The sequence below is a fragment of the Tamandua tetradactyla genome, chromosome 5, assembly GCF_023851605.1.
Source record: "Tamandua tetradactyla isolate mTamTet1 chromosome 5, mTamTet1.pri, whole genome shotgun sequence".
In the NCBI taxonomy this organism is placed as follows: Eukaryota; Metazoa; Chordata; class Mammalia; order Pilosa; family Myrmecophagidae; genus Tamandua; species Tamandua tetradactyla.
In genome coordinates, this window is record NC_135331.1 from 11,744,286 (window position 1) to 11,756,857 (window position 12,572).

At 49.5% G+C, this 12,572-nt stretch overlaps 1 protein-coding gene across 3 annotated transcripts in view; it reads left to right on the forward strand.

Moving 5' to 3' along the window:
• Window positions 1-12,572, forward strand: part of CUX2 (cut like homeobox 2) — a 261,759-nt gene that overhangs the window by 35,441 nt on the left and 213,746 nt on the right. Inside the window, exon 1 of one of the 3 annotated variants that reach the window (XM_077159856.1) lies at window positions 1-11,397. The exons of the other annotated variants lie outside the window; for them this stretch is intronic. The gene's annotated coding sequence lies outside the window, so the exon portion shown is untranslated. The remainder of the gene's footprint in view (window positions 11,398-12,572) is intronic. 3 annotated transcript variants of the gene reach the window in all.

Sequence of the window (12,572 nt, forward strand, 5' to 3'; positions counted from 1 at the left end):
TTGGCTTTGGCCAAGGGGCGGGATCTGGTCTCCCAGAGCTGCCCCCCTCACCTGTCCCTGCCTCGGGGACTCACTCTTCCTTCCTTGGGTCCCCCATGGACCTTCTCCATTAGGCCTGAGGCAGTGATGGACAGAGACCTCGACTGCCCTGCCCCCTGCCCGCAGGAGCGACTTGTGGCCTGCTTGGGAGAGCAGGTCTGATTTCCTTCTCATCCCAGTTGCTGTTGGGCATCCCTGGAGCCGCCAGGCAGGCCCCGTCTGGGCTGTGCAGAGAAGCCACAGAATTACAGCTTAGACTGGATCGATCTGATCAGGTCTCCAGGCCTCTGGAGGGTGATTTTGCTTCGAGGAGAGGCCAGAAGGGCTGCAGACTTATAAATACGTTATTATGTAGGAGAGGGTTTTTGGTGGGCTGGAAGAGTTTGTTGGATGGGGTGTTGGCCTCTTTCTGACTGCCTGGCTCCGATGCTCTCTGGGGCAGTGAGGTCCTTGGAGCTTGGGGTCAGCATTTGGGTCTGAGGAGGGAAATGTTTGCCCTCCTTCTGTGTCCATTTGCTGCTAACCTTTTGTGCAGGGCGCTGGCGTTTTCTGGAGGAGGGTGCATGGAGCACATCTGTGGAGGGCTGACTGCAGGCCAGGCACCGTTCTCTACCGAGGGAATCGGGCAAGGGTCACGCAGAGGGGGAGCACTGCCCTTTTACTTCACAGATCCCATTTTTGGCCCCAATGAGGGAGGAATCTGGGACTTGGAGAAGCAGAGTGACCTGCCCAGGGTTCACTCCACATGAGGCCCCATCGGCTTCAACTCTCGCTAGTAAATAAGCAAAATCATCTTTATTTGATTGGGTGGAAAGTGACCGATGAATACTAATGGTGATGAAACGGCAGCCAGCCTGTGCAGAGGACTAAGTGCCAGGCACTCTGCTGAGTTCCACAAATGGGTATTATTTAGCATCCGAATTTAATGGTGAGAATAGTGAGACTCAGAGAGGTGAATTCACTTTCTGAAAGTCACACAGCTAGGAAGTGGCTGAGCTGGAATCTCTGGACCCTGGACTCAGATTTTCCAGCTCAGCTATGTATCTTGTAAGTACTTTCTGGAGTTCTCACTGAAACGCTGGGTGCTATAGAGGTAGTTAGTAATAATTATTCTTAGCAAGGTCAGGTACTTTGGGGTTGAGGAGGATGCTAACTGGCCTCTGACTATTGGATCAAACACTTCGTCTCTGAGGAATGCAAAACACTTTGCATTATAATAACAAAAACAACATTAACAATAATGATAGCTTTCATTTGCTCTGGAGTCATTCCCCTGTGCCATTCACCAAATAGAGATTACCTGGAGAATTTAAAAGGCATAGATGCTTTATTATCCCCATTAGATGGATGAGAAAACAGACCGAGCAAGATAGAGCCACTTGCCCAAGTCCACACAGCTAGGATGTGACAGAGCCAGGATCCAAACTCTGTTTGCCTGCTGAGCTCACAGCACCTTGGTGAACCCTCCCCCTCTCCCCCAGCACCTTGTCTCAAGGAGCTTATGATGTCTGGCTGCTTCTGGGGTCACCAGAAGCTTGGAACAAGGAAGTGGCCTTCCCCAACTCCCCTCCTCTCAGCAGGCCCAGCCGCCTTCTCTCAGTTTCTAGTCTCCTTCTGGCCCTCCCTGGGTCCTCCTCACTCCTTCCTTCTGAGCAGGTCAGCAGACAAATATGGGCCCTGAAATAAGAATGCCAAGTGCAGCCTTTGCTGCCTCTGGATTTCCTGCTTGCTTAGCAGGATGAAAACTTTGGCACGTTTATGTGTGCGTCTTTTTTTTAAAAAAACCCTTTATGTACTCTGCTCTTGTTTTTAGAAGATATGGCTCTTAACAAGGCTTTTTAATTCAAGGTCAAAGAGTCTAGAAGCTGGCGAGAGAGCCCATTGCCCCTGTGGGCCCCACTAGACACATAAACTGCCAACGGATGGCTCTTTTCATCTCCTCTTTTAAACAGTCCCATCGCAACAGAGCTGTTCCTTGCATGAGGAGGTAAAATATTTGAGTTAACTGTATTGCCTGTCCCTAACTGTTTGCAAAATGCAGCTGTGGCCTCCTCATCGTTTTCTATTTTTTTTTTCCTGTCCTGAAGTTTGAAGAAAATAATTTATCAACTTGGGAATTAGAAATAATATCCTTCCCAAAGCCCCCCAGGTCCCCACAGCCCAGGCCAGCCTGCCCGCCCTGCTCGGGAAGCTGAGAAAAGGCCCAGGCGTGGGAAGGCCCAGGTAGATGTGGGAAACGTATTCACAGTCGTGGCACGCACATCCCGAGTCCCTCAGTCCCCGGGGACCCACGGGGCCATGCCACCGACCCAAGCCTCCTGCACTGCCGCCCTGGTCTAAATCCATCAGGCTCACCAGCCCCGGTCTCGGGCCACTGAATAATTTACGGTTCCGTGGGGCAGCGAGGAGAGGGTCACTGGAGTTCATGGGTTAATAACAGGTTTGGTTTTCGATGTCAGCAGCTCTCTCGATAACGTATGAAAGAATCCTATTCTGTTGATTAGATTTTGAAATGGATCAATTTTTAATCAGCCAAACACCTGACTCACTCAATAAGAGTTGCATTGTGGAGACAGGATGGAGGGCGGCTTTATTTACAGGAGTGTTTGTTTTTTGGGGGGCCCCACGCAAATTCCCACCCAAATCCCTCCTCCTGGAAGGAAATTGACCGGATTAGCTCCCACCTCGATGCCTGTGTTTGATTCACCATCTGATTAGTTGGGAAATCCATGGGTCTGTTTAAGAGATAAGAGCAGCAGCTAAAGGTTTGATTTAGTCATCCGTGGTTATTGATGGAAAAAGCATTTATTTGCCAATGAAGAAATTTTGCTTAATGTAAACAGCAAAGGAGATAGGAGGACACAAAGAGAGTGAAGTGGTACCCGGGGAGTGGCAGAGGCATTTTAGCTCTGGGGGTAGCTGGAGTTTCCAGCCCTGCCCTCCGAGATTTTCAAAATGATGGTGTGAAATTGGGGAGGATGAGTAGATTGAATGTATAGAAGGTGAGTTGTTGAGGGAAGGGATGTTGGATTTGGTCAGGCTATTTATTCAATCAACAAACATTTGATCGCATACCATGTGCCCTCGGGGGTGAAGCAGTTATTGAGATAGACCTGTTCAGTGGAGCCAGATGGTAAAGAAAGAGCAAAGTGTTTAATTACAAAACACGCCAAATTGTTGAGAGATGCATGGAGGAAGTAGCTATGAGAGGAAGTAACGAGAGCACCTAATTTTACTTGTGCTCAAGGAAGGTCTCTTGGAGGGAGGCAAGTGAAGAGACGTGGAGAAAGAATGCCAGGCAGAAGGGATAGCCTGTGCAAAGGCCCTGCGGCTGGCATGCTGGAAGAAGGAGAGCAAGGGGGAAAGTGATGGGGGAGGAGGCCAGGCAGGGGAAGGACTTGGGTTTTATCTACAGAGGAGTGGGGAGCCATGAAAAGTTTTTGAGCAGAGAGTGACTTGCTCAACTTTTGCACTGGAAAAGCTCACTGTGAGCAGAGTGGGCTGTAGGGCTGGGAGACCAGTTAGGAGTCCACTGCAACCGTCCTGGCAACTGGGCTGGAGGCTCGGAGCAGGATGCAGCAGTGGAATGTGGAGAAGTGGGTGGATTCGGCAATTCTGGTCTTGGCCAGGTGGCTAAGGAAGAGAAGGCAGTGCTGGGGCCAGCTGGGGTCCTGGCCTTGAGTGGTTTGGAGCCCCAAGCCTGCAGGGCTGATCCTGTGGGGTGGAGAGACTATTTGGGACAGAACCTCACTTGTCTGTGGGCTGGGCCACCAGACTTTTCTTCAGACCAGGAACAGGGAGGCCCAGAAGTTGGGCAGTGACGTCAGATCGTTTGGGGACCTTCGAGTCTTAATGCTGCCTTTTACGAGCTGGTGGCCTCAGATAAATTACTCTTTGTAAGCACAAGCACATTTGACTAATTTCTATATAGAATTTTCTAGAAGGACTCATAAGACACTCCAACTGCAGTTACCCCTGGGAGGGGGCCCCTGGGAGGATGGAATACTGACTTTCTTCTTTATACCCTGCTGTAGCCTCTGAATTTATACCACAGGCACCTGCTGTCTACATGAAATTGCCCATGCTGTTTGCACCACGCTGTAACCTACATCACTGTGAATCTTTGTGGGCATTTGGAGCGAGGACTGCTTCTTCCATTCCTGTTCTACAGATGAGGCTCAGAGAGGGGTAGTTGCTTGCCCACATCACACAGTAGATCCCCTGTGGGGGCCCAGCTCTTCCCAGCTCTATTGTGCCCCTTGTGGCTGGGGTGGAGATAGCGGCCTTGGTGGGACTTGGGGGAGCTGGATTTTCCCAGGCATGAGCAGCAATTTCTCATTCCCCAGTGCTCTGCTCCCAAGAACTATCGATTGGGCAGCCTTATTTATTAGCTTCATGTGCACGCATCCCTCGGCAGCGCTGTTCTCACACCTGCATTGTTGGGGGCCAGAAGGGTGTGTGTCTGTGAGTCTGTAAGTGCCCACGTGGTATGGTGTGAGGGCTCTGGGCGTGGCTTCAGGCCTGCATGGGAGGACACCTCACTTGGCAGCCCTCCTTGGTGATAAGCAGGCTCTCAGTTGCATCTCAATCCCTGCATGGCTCACGGTAATTGCTCATAGAGGTCTCTCGGGAAGGAACTGTATGATCAAGTGCCCCAAGTTCTGGCTTCTTGTCCTGGCACCTCCGCTTGCTGGGTGACCTTGAGCTCCTCCTCTCTAAACTGGGAGTGATCATATCTGACCTTTTCCTTGTTCTTTGAACAGGGCAGGCAAACTGCCACCTCAGGGCCTTTGCACTTGGGACGTTCCCTCTTTTCTCAGATATCAGTGTAGCTCTCTCCTTCACTTTTGTTGGTCTTTATGCAAAAGTTACCTTCTCAGCAAAGCCTTCTTTGGCCTTCTAACTAAAATTTCACAGCACACACACACACACACACACACACACACACACACAGTCTCCATCTCTCTCTCTTTGTCTTCCCACACTTCCTTTCCCTGCTTTATTTTTTTCTCCTTTAGCACTTAACCATGATTGATCATATCACATATATTCACCCATTTATCTTGTTCACTGATTGCCCCCATTAGAATGTTACTCCAGGAAGGCAGGAACTTTTGTCTGTTTTGCTTACTGCTGTCTTCCAAGCGGCTAAAACAGAGGTGGGCACATAGTAGGTGTGCAGTAAATACCTATTGAACGAATGAATGAAATAAGTCAAAGTACTGTAAGACACAACAGCTCCTGGTATATAGTAAACAATCAACAAATGTACATTTTGTTGTCATTACTCATGTTACTGTTATTAGGCTTTCCTGAGCCTCAGTTTCCTCACTTGCAAAATGGAGATGCTGCTGCTAAGAGCTGTCATAGAGGTGCTGTGAAGAGTTGGCAAAGTGGACATTGGGTGCTTGGTGCTGCTCCTGGCACAGTAACTGTTCAATAGATGGGGGCTGTTATAGCTGGAGGAGGTATAAAATGAATAATACAGGACCCCCTGCTTGTGGGAGCATTTCTGGGAAATGGAGTAGGTATCAGGGACCCAGGACCGGTTCTCGCCACATGTAAATGTTCCTGATTGGCTACTGCAGATGTGATGGCACCACTCTTTCTGGTTTGCCTCCAGCCATTGTCCACCCAGAATGTCCAGCCAAAGTTTGCAAGCTGCCCCTGGGATTTCAGCTTTCTTAAGGGGCATATCAGATTCTTTTTTTCATTTTTTAAAAAGCATGCCATTTTTTTTTTAAGGAGGGAAAGACCAGTTGATATTTATTGTCCCAGGGAACCATCTCTAGTGTATTGCTGTGTGAATAACAGCCACTGCTGGGCAGCTCGTGTGGTGAAGATTTTATAAACTAGAAAAGCAGAGCTTTTCTAAGTGTTCAGAGAAATGAGATTTGCTCACTGGCCTAGGCCTGGGTCCCAAGCTCCATGCCTAGAGTTGAGGAGGATCCCCACCCAGTGTGGGTGGGCAGCCTGCAGAAACCAGCTCAGTTTCCCACCAGGGCGCATATGAGAAGGGGGCTTCTCCACCCACATGGAGGGGACTCTGAGGCTGGCTGGCCCAGAAGCCCGACAGATGTTAGTGATGGTTTGAAGGAAATGTGGGCAGGTGGGGAAGGGAAGCCAAGTGAGAATCGGGGGCTGCTCTGGCTGTGGGGACAGGGGCAGGGGCAGGGGCCAGCCAGTGTCTGCTGTGCAGTCTGGCACCCAAGCAGCTGCCCGGTCCCCTCAGTCCTTTCAGACTTCCAGCTGCCAGCGGCTGCACCTCGGTGCCTGGCCTGCACAGTGAACACCACGGAAGCCACTCCCTAGGCAGTGTGGGGACACAGCCCCCAAGGAGGAGCCTTCCTCTCCTGGCCCTGATGCATCTGCCCCAGCCTCCTCATGCCCTGGGTGCATATCCCCGGCAGCTTTGGTGCGGTTTCTTTGAGGGGGTGAGATGACAGGCCATTTTGGCGCTTCCTTTTCTTAAGAAGATTTTCAGCGTTGAGAATGTACTATTTTGTCATTTGAAATTTAAACCTCTGCAAAAGAGTAGGAATGGCTCCGGGGAGGCTGGGGGTGTCCAGGTGGGACAGGAGGCAACACTGAGCCGAGATGGAGGCGAAAAAGGAAAAAGGCAGAAGGTGGAAAATGACAGCGCGTCGTGAGATCAAAGTAAATGTGTTGGAGTGAGTCCAAATAAAGGCCGACAGCCTGGCTGGTCTGTGTTGAGGAGTTTTCTGGATTTGGATCTTCAGAGGGAAGAGGGTCTTGAGTGAACTCGTGTCCCAGCGCCCGCTGTGCGCCAAGCACAGGTACTGGGCTCTCTGGGGGGATATACGAGTAAAACCAAGTGAGGATGCCCTCAGTGCAGCAGTGACCGGAGGTGGACAGGGGCGGCTGTCGGCCTGGGGGGCTATGGGAACAGAGGGCTTGGCAGGCTGGAGGTGCAGGAGTTCCCCCTGGGAACTGCGACGGGCACTTTGGACCTGTACTTGGGCTCAAGCTGGGCATCCAACCTGGGAGACGGCAGCTCCCGGGGGATAGGACCAGGGGCTGCCCGAAAGCTCAACTGGGCCATGGGGAGCCGGAGAAGGTGCATGAGCAGGGGAGTGAGATGCCTGGAGCTGTGCTTGAAAGAGTCTTCTCTCGGAGGTTCTCCACCCAGGCATTTTATGGGGGCAGCGTGCTGTGCATTGCAGGATGTTTAGTGACAGCTTGGCCTCCACCCCCAGGTGCCAGTTGTCTCCCCTGAATCGTCTCCAGGCATTGCCCAGTGTCCCTGGAGGACCCCAGTGCCCCAGCAGAGAACCAGTCTGTTGGGCAGGGTGGAGCAGGGGGAGGGTATGCAGCCCAGAACGGGGCAGGGGTGGGAGGCACAGACTGGATGCAAGGGACCTGTAGGACACCGACGTCCTGGGGAAGGAGGCTGGGCAGAGTGCGGAGGGATGCTGGAGCCTGATGGGGAAGCAAGAGGAACTGTTTTGGACAAGGGGGACTAGGGCACCCAGAGGCTCCTTTGGAAAAAGGAGTGGTTTTAAGTGAATGAATGAATAAGCCAACGAGCCAGTGATGTAGCAGTTTACATAAAAAGACCAAGACTTAGGCGAGGGATGAGAGATGATGTTCCATGGCATTTATTGAGCACCTGCTGTATGCTACGTACTGAGTAGGACCTGGGCACCCAAATGCTGTCTTTCTTGTAGAGGTGACAGCCGGGTGGGGGAGGGGAAGCTGAACAAGCAAATTCACGATGATATGTGGTTGCCTGACGTGGTCAGGGCCACGGAAGGGGCGCAGGAGGGAGTTTCAAGACTGGGAGTTATGGGGCTGGCAGGAAGGTGGGAAGGAGAGTCCAGGCCACCAGTCAGGGGCTACCGCCCACAGGGTGAATAATCTGCTCATTCTAGGTCACTTTGGGCAAGGCAACTGGCCACTACGACCCTCTCCTTGGACCCACCTCTGGCCGAAAGCTGAGATGGCATGTGGCAGGAGGATTTCCTCGAGTGCTGGGGTGGAGTGTATTCTGGGCAGGCTTTCCTGAGGAGGTGACATTTGAGCTGAGAATGGAGAGATGTGTAGAAGTTTGCAGGGGGGGGAGGGCGAAGAAACAGCATAAGCTGAGCATCCTGCCAGACATTACAAGGAAATATGATTTCCCTCCTGTTCTACAGCAGTGGGGACTGACCCGGCGAGGGTGGAGGTTGATGGGGTGTGGAGTTGTGGGCGTTCTCAGAACCAAGACGTAGAGGCCTCTTCCTCCCGTTCCTGCCCTGCACCCTCTTTTTCCAGGGGGGCAGCTGGAGGGGCCCACAGAGGCCCACCTGCCTCAGCAGTCAGCCACCTGTTGACATGGCGGGAGTGTGACTTGTAGCTCGTCAGTGCAGCACCACAGAGAGAAAACTTCACTTTCTTATTGTTTAAGGCCAATTAAAACAAAAAATTTTTTTTTTTCTTAGAACAGGCCACCGGCTATTATGGAAATAGTAAACAGGAGGCAGAGCTGGGGCATAAGTGGTCTGTTTTAATTAAAACATTATTTTAACGCTTACACTTTATATTTTTGCAAACTTGATTATATAGCCTTTTAAATATCTGTGAACGTTTTAAGGACTCTCAGCGATGAATTATTTGCAATTTCACAGGAACCTTCTATTTTAAAAGCAAAACAGCGTGAGAGTGGCTGCAAGGGCCTCATGGTTGCGGCTGCTCTGTATAATGAGGAGCCTGCGATGGGCAGCTGGTAGGTGATTGGGCTCCAGCACCCCTGGTACTCCCCTCTGCTGGGTGCCGGGGATTTGGGGAGACCTCAAGGCTCCCAGCTTCAGCTTTCATGCCCTCCGGCCTTCCGCCCTATACCCCCTGTCCCCACAGCCTCCAAAGGGGGCCTCATAGAACACAGATCCGTCTTAGTCGCTTCCCCGGCTCAGAAATTTCTACAAGCTTCTGCTGCGGTAAAAGAAGTCAAAGCCCTTGTCAGGGTGATTGCTCCCTGATGACCTTCTTTAGCCTCTACTTCTCTGCTCTCCCTCATGCTCACCACATGCCATGCCGATTTCTTGTCATTCTTTTAATACTTATTGAGCACCTACTACATGCCAAGCATTGTTTGAGGCATCAGGGATATAGCGGTGAACAAGCCAGGCATAACCTTACTCTGCCTTCATGAGCTGACCTTTCTGGTCATGGGGAGACAGGAAATAATAGGTGAGATCAGCTGTGGTAAGGATGGTGAAGTAAATAAAACAGGGCAGACGGTGGGGATTGAGGGGTGCTGTTTGGATGGGGGGACTCAAGAAAAATTTCTCTGTTGAGGTGATATTTAAAGACCTGGAGAAGCGAGAGAGAGCCAACCCATGGTTTGCTGGAGTTGACTTTTATAGACACATAGGAGCCAATTGTGCACATCTTCCTGGCCCCTTCTTCAGTGATGTTGTATCTGTGTCTTGAACTCAACTGCGTGGGAGGATTTATACCAGAGAAATTGGCAAAGCCACACACTCTTTACTAAACGTTTATCAGCATATCCTATGGAGGAAGCTGTGTAGAAAGCTGGAGGTGGGGCAGAGAAGGGTGTTACAGGCATTTCCAAAGAATGAATGGACCTGGAAAGTTTGGGAAACATCCCAGAAGCCACTGTAGTTGGGAGTGCGTGAGGTGGATTGTAGAAGAAGACAAAGAGAAATACCTTAAATACTTCTGGTTTCTAAAATATTCTAAACTCCTTTGTGCCTTAGCACCTTGCACATGCTGTTCCTTCTACCCAGAATGTTCTTCCCTGGCTGGCTCCTTTTGTTCCTGTTTCCTCGGAGGGGTCTTTTTGCATGGCATTGGTTCAGGAGACGTCTCGAATGGTGTGAGGTCTGGGATGGGTAACAGATGTGGTAGGGGGAGAGGCCAGAGGCACCTGCCTCATGCCCAGACTGACTGCAGCGGGATTCCCGAGTCTCTTCTAGTTAGCCTCTCTGATAACGCACACCGTAATTGCCCACCCCTGTCAACGAGAAAGAGCAACTCTCGGCTCCTGCAGGAGACACTGGTGACACCAGAGGTTAAATATCTCTATTGTATCATGGTTGGCATTTTTATCATCATGAGAGCCACGGTGTCAGGAGTTCAGGACTTACGATGAGGTTTATTTCATTGATGGAGAAAGTGCTCAGCCCCCTGGCCTCTGGGCTCACATGTTCTAAGGGAAGCCGAGGAAGGAAGCATTTTGAGAAAAGGGAATAGGTTTGGCTGACCTAATTATTTCTTTATATAATGATGAGAGCTTAGAACATATTGATTGAAGCGATCTGTGTTTAGGCCTTTCATTGTTAATGAGGAACTGTCCAGTTTATATGTGCCCAGAGCTTTTAGTAAGGTGTGCAGTGCCGGCATTTAATGCCACACAACTCGTGTGGCAGCAAGAGAGGAAAGGAGCTTCATTTTTAGGCCATCAGATCACTCTCTCTGTGCTCCGGGGTTCATATCCTGACTCTGCCCATCCCAGGCATAAACCCTTTGGCGAGTTGCTTGACCTCTTGGAACCTCTGTTTCCTTTTCAGTAAAATGGAGGTAAAAGTGTAGTTATCTCATAGGGTGGTTGATGAGGATTAAGAGTGATGATCATGTAAAGGTCTTCAAATGATGCGGGAGATGGTGGGTGTCATTCTTCGAGGGTCTATGAAATGGGTTACATCTTAGGCTTATTCCACCATAACAAGATGCTTCCTAAAGCAACAGGCCTGGACAAAGAGTTGCCATGCAGTTTTCTAGTCCACCAGCCTGTTGCTTCATCCTGAGACAATACATGTTTAACTAGAAGGCAATGCTTTTCCTTCCAAAAGTGCATCAAAAAAAAAAAGTGCATCAAAGAGGTTGGTACATGGCCTGGCTCTTGAGAGCAGCTGCTGCTTTTATTGTTTATCAGGGACCTCTTTCCATCCCGTGTGTATTGCTGTAAAGCAGAATCTGTGATGTCATCTGTTCAGTGGTTTGGTTTTGTGTTGTCCTTGGTGGAAGGGGTCTTTGTCTGCCTTACGTGCAGCTTTATCCTCAATGCTAGCACATAGTAGGTACTCAATAAATGCTTGTTGAATGAATGAACGAGTGAAGCTATATGCCAAAAAGTGAAAGACATATCCCAAAGAAATGAAAACTTACGTTCACTCAAAAATTGACAACCAATTGTCCATAGCACTTTTATTTGTAATAAAAGCCCCAAAGTAGGAAAAACCCAGATGTCCTTGGATGGTGGATGGTTAGAGTGGTGTATCTATCCATAGATGTGACTCAGCAATGAAGAGGACCTGGCTATTGATACATGCACATTGGTGAATCTTGAAGGAATTATGCTGAGTGAAGAAAGCCTACCTCAAAAGGTTACATTAGGTATGATTCATTTTTATGACATTCTTGAAATGGCAAAGTTATAGAAAGAGAGAAGAGATTAGTGGTCACCAGGGGTTTGGGGTAGGGGAGGCGAGTGTGGTTTAAAGAGTGACAAGATGGAAACTTCTGGGGACGGGAATGGTCTGTAGTTCCACTGTGTCGGTGTCTGTCCTGGGTGCAATATTGCACTCAACTTGAGTTTTGCAAAATGTTACCATTGGGTAAACTGGGTGGAGGGCATATGAGATCTCTCTATTTATTACAGTTGCGTGTGGTTCTGCAATGACCACAAAATAGAAAAGTTTAACTTAATTTTAAGAAAAGTAAAGAATTTAAAAGGACTTCATTGAATATTTTAAAATACAGTGAACTGAAGCCCTACTAGGTGCCAGGCACTTTCGCACATTAATTCACATAGTCAGAACATATATACCTGTGAAGTATGTGGATGTGATGCCTCTATTTTGCAGGGAGAGAAGTGGGCTCAAAGACATGAAGGAATGGGACTTGCCTGCCAGACCCCTTCTAGCTCTGGGATTCTGTACTAAGGAGTTCCTTCGATTTTCTAGCACATTGCTCTTCTGAGAGCACCTTTTGCCCCATGACGTGGTGGTCAGGAGCACAGGCTCTAGAGGGAAAGTCATGCAGCCCTGGAATGGTGTCCTTGCTCAGATCACCAGGCTGTGGTTTTGGACAGGTGATTTCTCTCCTCCAAGCCTCAATTTTCCCTTCTGAAAATGAGTATTAAATAAGAAAATGTATTAGGTAATACATTGTAGGGAGCTGTTATTACTGTTCCTTCTCCTCATGAGAGTTACAGGATAGCCACAGGACAGGGAAGGCTATTCCCAAAAAACAGAAGAAGACACTGAGGGCCAGAGTGGCTGCGTATACACTTCCTGCATGTGGCATATCTTTTAACAAAAGGGACTGAGGATCAAAGTGCCTAGGTATCCAATTGATGGTCACATTTCCTATACATGACAGAGCTTTAGTTAGAACCCACCTGATGTCGTACCTTTTTACTCCCAGTTCAATAAATTGAGAACTCCGGTCCGTTTGTCATTAGACCCCAGGGCTCTAAGCACAGTATGCTGAGAAGAGCCCTCACCCCAATTTAGCATCCCTGCTGTGGCTCCTTGAACTTTATTTCTTCTTGGCTGTTTTTCCTGAGC